General features: G+C 38.6%; 1 protein-coding gene across 1 annotated transcript in view; it reads left to right on the top strand.

Annotated features, from left to right (window-relative positions):
* The window catches only part of CNTNAP2 (contactin associated protein 2), a 1,655,962-nt gene that overhangs the window by 547,668 nt on the left and 1,093,546 nt on the right, over window positions 1–14,748 (top strand). The window lies entirely within an intron of this gene.

A 14,748-nucleotide genomic window follows, 5' to 3' on the forward strand; every position in this document is an offset into this window, starting at 1 on the left:
AACACAAAAAACACCGTGGCACTAATTATATAGCAAAAAGCACACTGATTGTGGGATGAGAGCCGAAACAAGTAGACAGACCTACTTGTTTGACCTCATTTGGGAACTTGTATTTTGGATAACTCTAATTTTTCATCAATCTCTGCATGCAGAAGTCCCTGAATGACCTTGCAAGAACAACTAGTATGGATTAGGGGTTAGAAATAAGTTATAGCAATAAGGTGAATCCACAAATACTGAATCCACGAATGAGAATCGATTCTGTGTGAAATACACAGAACTTGAAAGCATAATTTGATAGATTTTGATACATACATACACAAAAGCAATTGGTATTCCAGTGAAAATATAGAACATTTCAGCACCTCAGAAAGTTTCCTCGTGCCTCTTACGGTGCATTCCTACTTGCACCCGCCCCCCACAGGCAAGCACTCCTCATTGACATCACTATAGTTGTGCCTGTTCTAAAATTCCACATAAAAGGATTCATTCAGTATGTTATTTGTGTGTGTGTGTCTGCATGCTTTTTCTTTCAGCACAGTTTTTTTTTTTTAATTAGAGGATAATTACAATAATTGTGATGCTTTTTGCCATACACCAACATGAATCAGCATTAGTGTACATATGTCCCATCCCTCTTGAAAACTCCTTCCACCTCCCTCCCCACCCCACCCCTCTTGGTTGTCACAGAGCACTGGCTTTGGGTTCCCTGCATCATAGGACCAACTCCCACTGGCTATCTGTTTTTACAAATGATAATGTATATGTTTCAATGCTATTCTCTCATATCGTTTCACCCTCTCCTTCCCCCACTGTATCCAAAATATCTGGGTCTCCTTTGCTGCCCTTCAAGTAGAATCTTTAGTACTATCTTTCTAGATTACATATGTATGCATTCATTTGTGGTATTTGTCTTTCTTTTTCTGACTCACTTCACTCTGTATAATAGGCTCTAGTTTCATTTACCTCATTGGAACTGACTCAAATGTGGTCCTTTTTATAGCTGAGTAATATTCCATTGTGTGTATGCAACTTCCTTATCCATCCATCTGTCGATGGAGTCTCTGCAATCTTTCATGCAAAACAATGTTTGAACCACTAGGTCATTAGTCTTTATTACTTAGCAACATTTCCTTATTTGAATATACATTCTGTGGATATATAATTATTCCCAGTTGAGTAAAGCAGCTGAAACCTTCCTTTACAAGTATTTTTGCAACATGCTTTTTGATTTGGGGAGGGAAATACTTACGAGGGAAATTGTTGGGTCATAAAATTAATATATGTTTAACTTCATTTAAAAATTATCAAAGGGTTTTCAAAAGGGATTGCACCATTTTGCATCCTACCAGCAATGCATGAGAGTTCAAACTGATCCAGATCCTGATTAGTCCTTTTAATTTTTAGCCACTGAAGTGGTATAAAATTGTACATCAGTGTGGCTTTAATTCCCCTTATGACTGACAATGTCAAGAAATGTTTCATGTGGTTATGAGTAATGAATTTACCTTTATTTGTGTTGTGACTTTGCCCATTTTTGTCTCCCAAATATTGATTTATAAGAGCTTTTGTTGTATTTCAGTATGTTCCATTTTCAGATAAATATGTTGTAAATATTTTTCTTTAGTCTCTGTCTTGCCTTGAATTTTCTTAATCATGTCTATTGATGAGAGGGAATTTTAAATTTTGATGAAGCCCAATATATCAAGTGATTTTCATGTCCTTGGAGAAAAAAATGGCAACCCACTCCAGTATTCTTGCCTGGAGAATCCCAGGGATGGAGGAGCCTGGTGGGATGCCGTCTGTGGGGTCATACAGAGTCAGACACGACTGAAGCAACTTAGCAGCAGCAGCAGCAGGAAATCTCTTAAAACCCCAGAGTCATGAAGATACTTACTCTTTGTTATCCCTCAGAAACTTTACAGTTAGGCTTTTGTGTTTGAGTCTAAAATCCGTATAGAATTAAGTCTTGTGTGTTGAGTAAAGTAGAAATTGAAACACATTTTCCCCCTTTATTTAACCAGTTGTTTCAGCACCAAGTTTTGAAAAAAATCAAAGCAAAGAAACAAACACCTTTTCTTTCTCCACAGTATTGCCTTAGAGGCTTTGTCAAAAAAAAACACAATGGACCACATATGTTTGAGTCTAGTTCTAATTTCTTTCTGGAATACTGTAGCTTTATAACAAGTCTTCAAATCAGATGATAAGTTCTCTGCTGCTGCTGCTGCTGCTGCTGCTAAGTCACTTCAGTCGTGTCCGACTCTGTGTGACCCCATAGACTTTTGTTTTTTTCTTCTGATAATATTTAATTCTTAAGGTTTTAAAAATTCTTATAAATTATACAGTCTTGTCTTTTTATTTCTACAAAGACTAGTGTTGGGATTCTGACTAGGATCACGTAATATATTTCTGTTTATTTAAGTCTTTAATTTCCTCTGCAGTGATTTGGAAGTTTCAGTGTAAAACTTTTAAAGCTTCCCAAATGACTCTAAGGTGAATATAAGGTTAAAAAAAAAAAAATCACTTGTTAGGCTCTTTTTTTCTCAAAGGATTCTGGGTGCCTGAAAGGAAAGAATCCATCCCATCTCTAAGATTCTACAGATTAAGTTAGTGAAGTAGTCATATCTAGCAACACATAAAAAATGTCATGCAGTAGGCTCTCCCCAGTGTATATTTCTAAATTAAAGCTTCCATTCAAGGGGTTGTTTCTGAACGAAGCCATGTTCCAAAGTGACTTTCTCTCTGTACCTATACAAAGGGTCATTTAACAATTTCTTCAGCTTAAAAGAAAAAAAGTATTATGTGCCTACTCAAGCATCATATTGCATTTTCTTTCTGATTGTAGTTGGTCATATTTAGATGGTTCAGATTGACGTGTAAAAGTCCACAAGATTAAATTGCATCAATTTATTTATGAGGTTTATTTAGATAACATAAGAAATAGTATGTGGCATATCGGGCTTTCCTGGTGACTCAGTGGTATAGATGGGGTTCAGTCCCTGGGTTGGAAATGGCAACCCACTCTAGTATTCTTGCCTGGAGGATTCAATCCCTGAGGAAGGAAATGTCAACCATTCTAGTATTCTTGCCTGGAGAATCCCACGGACAGAGGAGCCTGGCGGGCTACAGTCCATGGGGTTGCAGAAGGGTCAGACACAACTTAGTGACTAAAGCAACAACAAATGTGGCATATCTATAAAGAAATGTAAATTCCCTTTTTCCTTCTTTCTGCATAAATGGACAACTGGTAACTTATGGGATATATTATTTACACCTCAGAAAATACTCTAACTGCCTAAAGATGAATTTGTAGTCTCAGAGATTTTTCTCTCAAGATTAAATGTTGAGAAAAATACTGAAAACTCTAGTCACTGTAATTTTATTTGAAGCATTTTCAAACAGATGTTACATCTTGGTTTCTGACTATATTTTAAATACTTTCTTTTTTTCAGTATTCATAAAACCAGTCTTTTCTTCTTGTCTCTAATAAGAGAAACATCTGTTTCTTCTTGTTCAATCAAAGTAACCACCTCAAGAGTCTTATTTTAAAAATAATACCATTAGAAAGTCAGCCTGGATAGAATATGCTTCATTAACATTTTACATTTGCATACAAAACAAGTTTTTCTAGCAATTATAAGTTAAGGAGATGTTAGAAGAAAAACTATAAAACAATTTATTTATTTTATGAAAAATGAAGTCAGAAGCTGGAATATGGTTTAAAAAATGTTGGTTTTAGGTTAAAAAATTATCTTTGAAAAAGTTTTCTTTTGTAATGTACAGTTTAAAAATTATTATAGTTATTAATTGGTGAATAACTAGAGGTATCTATCCTAAAGTATATTCAAATAATCTTTATAAACATACAACAAAATTGTTGCAATAGTATACATTTTTAAAACAAAAATACTTTGAAAAATATGTACTTCAGTTATATCAGTCTCCTCAAAATTGGTCATCAGGGGAAGTCATTGCTTGGAATTGAATTTAGTATTTGGAAATATTCCACAAACATTCAGAACCATACCTATTGAATAATGTATTTGGCAAAAAAAAAAAAAAAAAAATTTTGAGGAAGTGAAAGTGACATTGTACAGGAGACAGGGACCAAGACCATCCCCATGGAAAAGAAATGCAGAAAAGCAAAATGGCTGTCTGAGGAGGCCTTACAAATAGCTGTGAAAAGAAGAGAAGCAAAAAGCAAAGGAGAAAAGGAAAGATATAAGCATCTGAATGCAGAGTTCCAAAGAATAGCAAGGAGAGATAAGAAAGACTTCCTCAGTGATCAATGCAAAGAAATAGAGGAGAACAACAGAATAGGAAAAACAAGAGATCTCTTCAAGAAAATTAGAGATTCCAAGGGAACATTTCATGCAAAGATGGGCTCGATAAAGGACAGAAATGGTATGGACCTAACAGAAGCAGAAGATATTAAGAAGAGGTGGCAAGAATACACAGAAGAACTGTACAAAAAAGATCTTCACGACCAAGATAATCACGATAATGTGATCACTGACCTAGAGCCAGACATCTTGGAATGTGAAGTCAAGTGGGCCTTAGAAAGCATCACTACGAACAAAGCTAGTGGAGGTGATGGAATTCCAGTGGAGCTATTTCAAGTCTTGAAAGATATGCTGTGAAAGTGCTGCACTCAATATGCCAGCAAATTTGGAAAACTCAGCAGTGGCCACAGGACTGGAAAAGGTCAGTCTTCATTCCAATCCCAAAGAAAGGCAATGCCAAAGAATGCTCAAACTACCGCACAATTGCACTCATCTCACACGCTAGTAAAGTCATGCTCAAAATTCTCCAAGCCAGGCTTCAGCACTATGTGAACCGGGAAATCCCAGATGTTCAAGCAGGTTTTAGAAAAGGCAGAGGCACCAGAGATCAAATTGCCAACATCTGCTGGATCATGGAGAAAGCAAGAGAGTTCCAGAAAAATATCTATTTCTGCTTCATTGACTATGCCAAAGCCTTTGACTGTGTGGATTACAATAAACTGTGGAACATTCTGAAAGAGATGGGAATCCCAGACCACCTGACCTGCCTCTTGAGAAACCTGTATGCAGGTCAGGAAGCAACAGTCAGAACTGTACATGGAACAGCAGACTGGTTCCAAATAGGAAAAGGAGTACGTCAAGGCTGTATATTGTCACCTTGCTTATTTAACTTATATGCAGGGTACATCATGAGGAACGCTGGGCTGGAAGAAGCACAAGCTGGAATCAAGATTGCTGGGAGAAATATCAATAACCTCAGATATGCAGATGACACTACCCTTATGGCAGAAAGTGAAGAGGAACTCAAAAGCCTCTTGATGAAAGTGAAAGAGGAGAGTGAAAAGGTTGTCTTGAAGCTCAACATTCAGAAAACTAAGATCATGGCATCTGGTCCCATCACTTCATGGGAAATAGATGGAAAAACAGTGAAAACAGTGTCAGACTATTTTTTTGGGCTCCAAAATCACTGCAGATGCTGATTCCAGCCATGAAATTAAAAGACGCTTACTCCTTGGAAGGAAAGTTATGACCAGCCTTGATAGTATATTAAAAAGCAGAGACATTACTTTGCCAACCAAGGTCCGTCTAGTCAAGGTTATGGTTTTTCCCATGGTCATGTATGGATGTGAGAGTTGGACTGTGAAGAAAGCTGATCGCTGAAGAATTGATGCTTTTGAACTGTAGTGCTGGAGAAGACTCTTGAGAGTCCCTTGGACTGCAAGGAGATCCAACCAGTCCATTCTAAAGGAGATCAATCCTGGGTGTTCATTGGAAGGACTGATGCTAAAGCTGAAACTGCAATACTTTGGCCACCTCATGTGACGAGTTGACTCACTGGAAAAGACTCTGATGCTGGGAAAGGTTGGGGGGCGGGAGGAGAAGGGGACGACAGAGAATGAGATGGCTGGATGGCATCACCAACTTGATGGACATGAGTTTGAGTGAACTCCGTGAGTTGGTGATGGACAGGGAGGCCTGGCGTGCTGTGATTCATGGGGTTGCGGAGAGTCGGACACAACTGAATGACTGAACTGAACTGAAAGTGCATCTGTAACTATGAAGGAATAAGCCTTATTCTATTGTATAGATCAAGGTTGGCTTTAGAAATTTTTGACCTTGATGTTAACGAGAAACTGGGACTTCCCTGGTAGTTCAGAAAGTAAAGAATCTGCCTGCAATTCAGGAAGCATGGGTTTGATCCTTGGGTTGGGAAGATCCCCTGGAAAAAAACCGAAACCCACTCCAGTATTCTTGCCTGGAGAATTCCATGGATAGAAGAACCTATCAGGCTACAGTCCATGGAATCACAAAGGGTCAGACACCATTGAGTGACTAACACTTGCACTACATTTTCATATATAACTATCTTCCCCAGTCCCCAAATTCCTCAAGACTTATTGCACTATAGGATTCATATGGGGAGGCAGGTATTTATTCATAAAGAAAATGAATTTTAATCATTTCATAATAGACTGTAAAAAAGCTGAGTGCCAAAGAATTGATGCTTTTCAACTGTCATGTTGGAGAAAACTCTTGAGAGTCTCTTAGACTGCAAGGAGATCCAACCAGTCAATCCTAAAGGAAATCAGTCCTGAATATTCTTTGGAAGGACTGATGCTGAAGCTGAAGCCCCACTACTTTGGCCATATGATGCAAAGAACTGACTCATTTGAAAAGACCTTGTTGCTGGGAAAGATTGAAGGCAGGAAGAGAAGGGGATGGCAAAGGATGAGATGGTTGGATGGCATCACCGACTCAATGGACATGAGTTTGAGCAAGCTCTGGTAGTTGCTGATGGACAGGGAAACCTAGAGTGCTGCAGTCCATGAGGTTGCAAAGAGTCAGACATGACTGAACGACTGAACTGAATAGTTAATACTTATAGAATTAATGTATAACAACCCAAGTTGGTATTTAGAGAGCTAGTCTTACTCACTGAATACAAGCAATAGCTAATATCTATTATTGAGAGCTAACTTGCTGCCTATGTGTGTGACACCTGGAAACCCCAGCTTGCATGTGCCAGACACTGTTCTAAGTAACAGTATATGTACATAATCCTCATAACAACCCTATGAAGTAGATATTTTCAGTACTCTCACTTAATAGAAAAGGAAACTGAGGCTTAAAGTGGTTAACTTGCTGAAGGTGCAGCTATTAGGTGAGCAAAAATGAAATGTATATCCAGATGTTTGACTTCAGGGTCTGTGTTCTAGCCTCTTACGCTGTTTGGCTTCTGTGACAGTCAGCCTGTAAGTCAGATACCCCTAGCTTCTAATCCACCTCCATGTCATTTGGAGCTTGTCAGCCTAAAGCCAGTGGGACCCCAAATATAAGACAATCTCCTATGTTCCCAAGGAGGTAATATGAGCACCTTTGGACTTAACTTGCATATATAATTGCTTAGGGTTGTGGGTGAAAAATGTTTCTAATATTTAATTACATACATAAATAATTTAGAAAGTTCATTTTTCACTCTCACGTTTGGAAAAGTTTTGTTCAAATTTCTTCACATCAGAGTCTTTGTCATAACCTTGTGAGTCATCTAACATATTTTTGCAGAACAAATCATCTTCAGCTCTAAGTTGTTTGACTACAGAAATTTTCCCCATGTCCAGTGCAGTCACTGGACATTTCTAAGTTTCAAGTGTCAATTAGCATAATGTTAGGACACATGTTTTCAGTCTCAAATGTATATATTCACCATCTCCTCATTGTTATTATATCACTGTGTTATTTAAAAGGTTTGTTATAACTACACCAATATATGTAATTGCAATGCAATAACCCCCAAAGAAAAAGTACTCTGTTCAAGTCTCAGATTTTTTTCTTTGTAAAATTAACTCATCAACCTTCCTTGCTTTTTGACCTAACGATACAGACACAGTTATGCTGTTTCCTAAGTGCTTGGCACTGTTCGAATGCATTGAATCCCTAATTCATCTACTCCTTAAAACTAGCCTCCAACATGGATACTATTATTTGCTTTCTAGAGACGAGAAGCCCGAGGCACAGAAAGGTTAAGTAAACTGCCCAGGCTGACAAGTGTCAGAGCAAAAACAGGCAGCCTGGCTCCCCTGTCAGTCCTTTGGCCACCGCACTATTGCCCTGTCTTTCTGCCATCTTGCTGCCCACTGTTGAGAAAAGGCAATAGATTGACACATACCGAGTTAGGCAGTGCCAGGCACATCCAAAACTCCTAGAAAATGTTAGCTGTATGAGACTTGAGTTTCTTTGTTAAGTATCAATAACTAACAGCATCCTACTTTGGTCTGGTCCTGAGTTACTCTGCAGCCACCAAGACACCACTGTGTCCAGGATTATGGATCAGGTCCCTGGTGAGGCTCTCCATTCCCAGGGACGTTTGTTGCTCTAGAATACTGAGTGGAGGGATACTACCACTTTACTAGCAAGTGAGAAGCGATGCCTTAATCCTGTTTGGTGATGTGTTCTTTGTTGGTTATGACTCACAGTTCAGTTCAGCCGCTCAGTCGTGTCTGACTCTTTGCGACCCCATGAATCGCAGCACACAAGGCCTCCCTGTGCATCGCCAACTCCCGGAGTTCACTCAAACTCATGTCCATAGAGTCGGTGATGCCATCCAGCCATCTAATCCTTTGTCATCCCCTTCTCCTCCTGCCCCCAATCCCTACCAGTATCAGGGTCTTTTCCAATGAGTCAGCTCTTCTCATGAGGTGGCCAAAGAATTGGAGTTTCAGCTTTAGCATCAGTCCTTCCAGTGAACACCCAGGACTGATCTCCTTTAAGATGGACTGGTTGGATCTCCTTGCAGTCCAAGGGACTCTCAAGAGTCTTCTCCAACACTGCAATTGAAGAAGTCCTATGACTCACAGGATTCTAATAAAATTTGGGATGATGATACACTTTTTCCCCTGAATACTATACTGATACTTGTAGGTGTATATCTTATGATCAACTGTAATATTCTAAATGAATGTCAAAGTGCTCAGTCGTGTCCACCTCTGTGTGACCCCTGGATTATAGCCCACCAGGCTCCTCTGTCCATGGGAAGAATACTGGAGTGGGTTGCCATTTCCTCCTCCAGGGGATCTTCCTGACCCAGGGATTGAACCCACCTCTCCTGTGGCTCTTGCATTGGCAGGTTGATTCTATACCACTGAGCCACCTGGGAAACCCCTATTCTGAGTGAGTGTTATATATTAAATTCCAAAAGCTCTTAAATTTCACTAATATTCCATTTCATATGAATTAAAAATACTAAACAATATTATTAATTTAAAAAAATACCTTAGAGAGGCTCTTCATACAGCTTCTCTGAAGCAAAATTAATTCTCTACTACTTCCTCCAGGTGGCTGGTGGCCCAGGAAATGATGAAGGCAAACTCATTAGTTGCGTTTCATACCAAGTTGTTCAGGTCTCCCTTACACTGAAGGGAATGGACACAAGCAGAGGGAAATGATGCTGAAACTGTGGCATCTTCTTTTTTTGCGCCGTGAAATTTAATGACTGAGTTCTGAGTAGTGGTAAAAACTTGTTCAAATGCAAAAGGTCTAGCTTAGGATCTCAGCCCAACAAACTGACAAAAGATAGCATGTTCAAGATCAGTGATTGATCCACTCATTTTAACACGAAGGGAGTGTGCACATAGTTCTGTTTGCTGAGTTTCACAAAGTATAGAGATGATTTAAATGAACACTCCTGGGCTTACTTTAATATGCCTTGAGGAAACAGTGCTAGAACTTGCTTCTCAAACTTAGAAAATTCCCATTCGTATTTCATTTTAAGGGAAAAAACATTGATGTAAGAAAATACTGAAAGACATGTAGTAGTGGGATCTTCCATTACAAAAAAATCTGACAATGTAAATGTTAAAAATTAACAGATCAAACTGGGTGGTGTCTCGGTTTATTTGCAACTCTGATGCTGTATGAAACAAGGGTACCCCAGAAGCTGAGCTCCTTCTAGGCTGGTGTCAAATGGAAATGTTTGTGTGTCTGTGTGGTATAAGAGAGTTCTGATCATGGATGCACAGTCTCCATGCCATGTTTAACTGTTGCTTGTTTTTCTTTGCTTGTTTGTTCGCTGTTTATAAGAAATCAGTCTCTGGAACTAGGTATGTCTGAGTTCTAGTTCCCACTTCTGCCATTTACCATGTATAGAATGCCTAAACATTGTTATATTCAGTTCTCCCACCTATTTATTGGGGATAGTAATTTTAAAAAAAAAAGTTATTTTGGGGGAATACTGTTTTGAACAGTTACTGTTAATCATCAAGAGGTATGCCTCAGCAATCTGATAGGAATGGGCCCCAAATATAATAAACCAAAAATCAAGAGTTGTTTTTTAATAACATGTGGTTATAGAGAAATTTTAAAATGTAACAAATCTTGTTTTGAGCAATGAGTCATTTTTCAGTGGGCCAAAAATGACCCATTGCTCAAAGGAAAATATGTTGCTTCTTAAATTTCTCATTAACCATGTTATTAGAAAAAAAACACTCTTGATCATTAACATTAACAGTTCAAAACAGTAATTGGAATTAAAATGAATAGAAATCACAGTTCAAGCTCAGAAGCAGCAGTGGATGCTATCAATAAGGCTGCTTTTTTCTGAGCTCCAATTTCTCTAGTGATTAAGTTTCTTGAAAAAAAATAATCTTTTAATTTTAATCTGATAAAATAATAGACCTTTTTGTCATGAACAATTAAACTGATGATTTTCCATTTATAAATTAACTTTATGATGAAGATGTTTTCATAAGAATTTTTTAGAAAGGCTTTCTGGTCTACAGTTTAGAACAGAAAGCCCAGTTGCCTAACATAGCTTGTAAATGACTTTCTTTGAATGTGTCATTATTTAGGATGAAACATTTGTAACATTGCTGTGCTTGGGACCTATACCCTCAAAATATGTTTCAAAGCAGGGTTAATCACAGTCTAGAGGCAAAAACAAAATCAAAACCATACAATTTTGTGGTTAATTAACTTTAACCCCAGTTTTATACTTTAAAGGAAAATGTTATGGTGAAGTTATCATTGTCCATGGATCAGTTCTGTGTGGGAACCCAAAAGCAACCTAATAGAGAAGGAATTGTTTCAGTTAGCACTACTACTTGTCTGGCAGCTAACTGACTTCCCTTTTAGAATAAGACTGTATATTTACATAGTAATATCAGAGTATAAAAAACTTTTATCTATGTAATTGGTTATATTATACATTTCACAATTTGAAAATTATTTAGTATTCATTATTCTGGGGCTGGGTTTTCTGTTTTCCTCTATTGAAAAAAAATGTGCTCAATAAGTATTCAGTTCAGTTCAGTTCAGCCGCTCAGTCGTGTCCGACTCTTTGCGACCCCGTGAATCGCAGCACGCCAGGCCTCCCTGTCCATCACCAACTCCCAGAGTTCACTCAAACTCATGTCCATCGAATTGGTGATGCCATCCAGCCATCTCATTCTCTGTTGTCCCCTTCTCCCGCCCCCAATCCCGAGTCTTTTCCAATGAGTCAGTTCTTCGCATGAGGTGGCCAAAGTATTGCAGTTTCAGCTTTAGCATCAGTCCTTCCAATGAACACCCAGGATATATCTCCTTTAGAATGGACTGGTATTACTAAGTTAAAATTTGAAAATCCAAAAAAAAAAAAAAAACCTGAGGGGGTGATTATTTGCAATAATATTTACTAGTATAATGTTAGTTAATACCACATATATGTGACTATCTTCAAGCCCCAAGGGGCCTTCCGTTTTTTTCTTTAAAATGGTATTTTTACTTAATAATGTACACCAATCATTAGTTTATGTTTTATTCCATAAAGGAAAAGGATGACTCGGTAAACAGTTTAGGTTTTGTGGATCATACAGTCTCCGCAGCAATTGTTTCAGTTCAGTTCAGTCGCTCAGTCATGTCCGACTCTCCGCGACCCCATGAATCACAGCATGCCAGGCCTCCCTGTCCATCACCAACTCCCGGAGTTCACTCAAACTCATGTCCACAGAGTCAGTGATGCCATCCAGCCATCTGATTCTCGGTCATCCCCTTCTCCTCCCGCCCCCAACCTTTCCCAGCCTCAGAGTCTTTTCCAGTGAGTCAACTCGTCACATGAGGTGGCCAAAGTATTGCAGTTTCAGCTTTAGCATCAGTCCTTACAATGAACACCCAGGATCAATCTCCCTTAGAATGGACTGGTTGGATCTCCTTGCGGTACAAGGTACTCTCAAGAGTCTTCTCCAACACCACAATTCAAAAGCATCAATTCTTCGGCGATCAGCTTTCTTCACAGTCCGACTCTCACATCCATACATGACCACTGGAAAAACCATAGCCTTGACTAGACGGACCTTGGTTGGCAAAATAATGTCTCTGCTTTTTAATATATTATCAAGGTTGGTCATAACTTTCCTTCCAAGGAGCAAGCGTCTTTTAATTTCATGGCTGCAATCAGCATCTGTAGTGATTTTGGAGCCCCAAAAAATAAAGTCTGACACTGTTTCCACTGTTTTTCCATCTATTTCCCATGAAGTGATGGGACCAGATGCCATGATCTTAGTTTTCTGAATATTGAGCTTCAAGCCAACCTTTTCACTCTCCTCTTTCACTTTCATCAAGAGGCTTTTGAGTTCCTCTTCACTTTCTGCCATAAGGGTGGTGTCATCTGCATATCTGAGATTATTGATATTTCTCCCAGCAATCTTGATTCCAGCCTGTGCTTCTTCCAGCCCAGCGTTCCTCATGATGTACTCTGCATATAAGTTAAATAAGCAAGGTGACAATATATAGCCTTGACGCACTCTTTTCCCATTTGGAACCACTCTGTTGTTCCATGTACAGTTCTGACTGTTGCTTCCTGACCTGCGTACAGGTTTCTCAAGAGGCAGGTCAGGTGGTCTGGTATTCCCATCTCTTTCAGAATTTTCCACAGTTTATTATGATCCACACAGTCAAAGGCTTTGGTATAGTCAATGAAGCAGAAATAGATGTTTTTCTGGAACTCTCTTGCTTTCTCCATGATCCAGCAGATGTTGGCAATTTGATTTGCAGAAAAACGGTATATATACCAGATGAGTCTGGCTGTATTCCAGGAGATTTTATGTTTACTCAAACACTTGAATTTTATATAATTTTCACATGTAATTTAATATTGTTCTTCTTTTCATTTATTTTCAGTGTTTTAAAAGGTGAGAACTGTTTTTAGCTCCCAGGCTGTACCAAAACAGATGGTTCAGTTCGGTTCAGTTCAGTTCAGTCGCTCAGTCGTGTCCGACTCTCCGCAACCCCATGAATTACAGCACGCCAGGCCTCCCTGTCCATCACCAACTCCCGGAGTACACTCAAACTCATGTCCACAGAGTCGGTGATGCCATCCAGCCATCTCATTCTCCGTCGTCCCCTTCTCCTCCCGCCCCCAACCTTTCCCAGCATCAGAGTCTTTTCCAGTGAGTCAACTCGTCGCATGAGGTGGCCAAAGTATTGGAGTTTCAGATTTAGCATCAGTCCCTCCAATGAACATCCAGGATCGATCTCCCTTAGAATGGACTGGTTGGATCTCCTTGCAGTATAAGCAGATGGTAGCAGGCAGTATTTGGCCCATAAGCTTTGGTTTTCAGACCTCTGATCAGAGGCTTGGAACCATCATCCTTGCTTCACTGAGTTTCTCTCACTCTGTTTTTGGACACTTTTCCATGCTAGGCTTGTCTTTCTTTTGTGAGGCTGAAGTGCACCTTCAATAACTTCTACCTATGAATTCTAGATTAAGCTATCTGGAGCAGTCTAGAACAAACTCTCTTCCCTTTGCATAGGCCTTTGTAAGGTGAAAGAAAGCCGTTGTGACTCAGATTTCTGTGTGTCTTAGTATTCCTTGAACTATTTCCAGGTACTTTTGTTCAAAGACTCTTCTCTTGTCTTTACTCCTTAATTTTCTAATTATTCTTTGTAAAATGAATATAAACTGAACAGTAACTTTTAGTTATTTTCTGTCTAATGGAGAACTAAATAGATTTTGTTTTTAACGGCAAGAGTGAAATGTGATTGTTAGGGAGTTCATTTATTTTGTTGGTGTCTAGTTAAATATAACCTAATTCATCATAATGATATCTTATTTGTAAATGATTAGCTATCCTGGTATCATTTTTCCTACCTATTAGTGGTCAATTAGCACAAATAACTGATGTAGGGGAAGAAGACTTGTCCTTTATTCCCTTCTAGGTTCTTTGGCTGGTTTAATAATTAAATTGAAATAGACAGATTAGCAGCAGGAAAACAAGTATAATTTCGTATATATTGTCACTCACAGAAATATGAGACTCAAAGAAGTAACCAGTGTAGACAGATTAAAAAAAAAAAAAACTGTGAAGAAAAATTGACAAAAATTTAGGCTTGGGGTAGCAAATTAAGAAGAATAAGGATTGTTTATACAGCCTTCTTGGCCCTAACTTCCCTCTTCCTGGTGATAAGGAAGCCTGTTACCCTCCTAGTACAGGGAGGGAATTTTTTCACATGAAAGACTTACTTTTTGCTTTCAGGGAGACAAAGAGGGTGTCAGAGTATCCTTATTGTACTGCCTGTTTCTTAAGTAACTTTTTTTTTTTTTTCAGAATAATCAATACACTGAAATAGAATTTTCTGGGATGGCATGTTCTATTTTCCTTCAATGCTAGGCCATATTTGGTCCACTGGAGGAGAGAATGATTTATAATATTAGAGAAATGTGAGATATTAATTGCAGCTACACTGAATTTTCCTAGATCAAAATATATTCATTTTT

The sequence above is a fragment of the Moschus berezovskii genome, chromosome 3 (assembly GCF_049115385.1).
Source record: "Moschus berezovskii isolate FMDL1 chromosome 3, NW_MosBer_1.0, whole genome shotgun sequence".
In the NCBI taxonomy this organism is placed as follows: Eukaryota; Metazoa; Chordata; class Mammalia; order Artiodactyla; family Moschidae; genus Moschus; species Moschus berezovskii.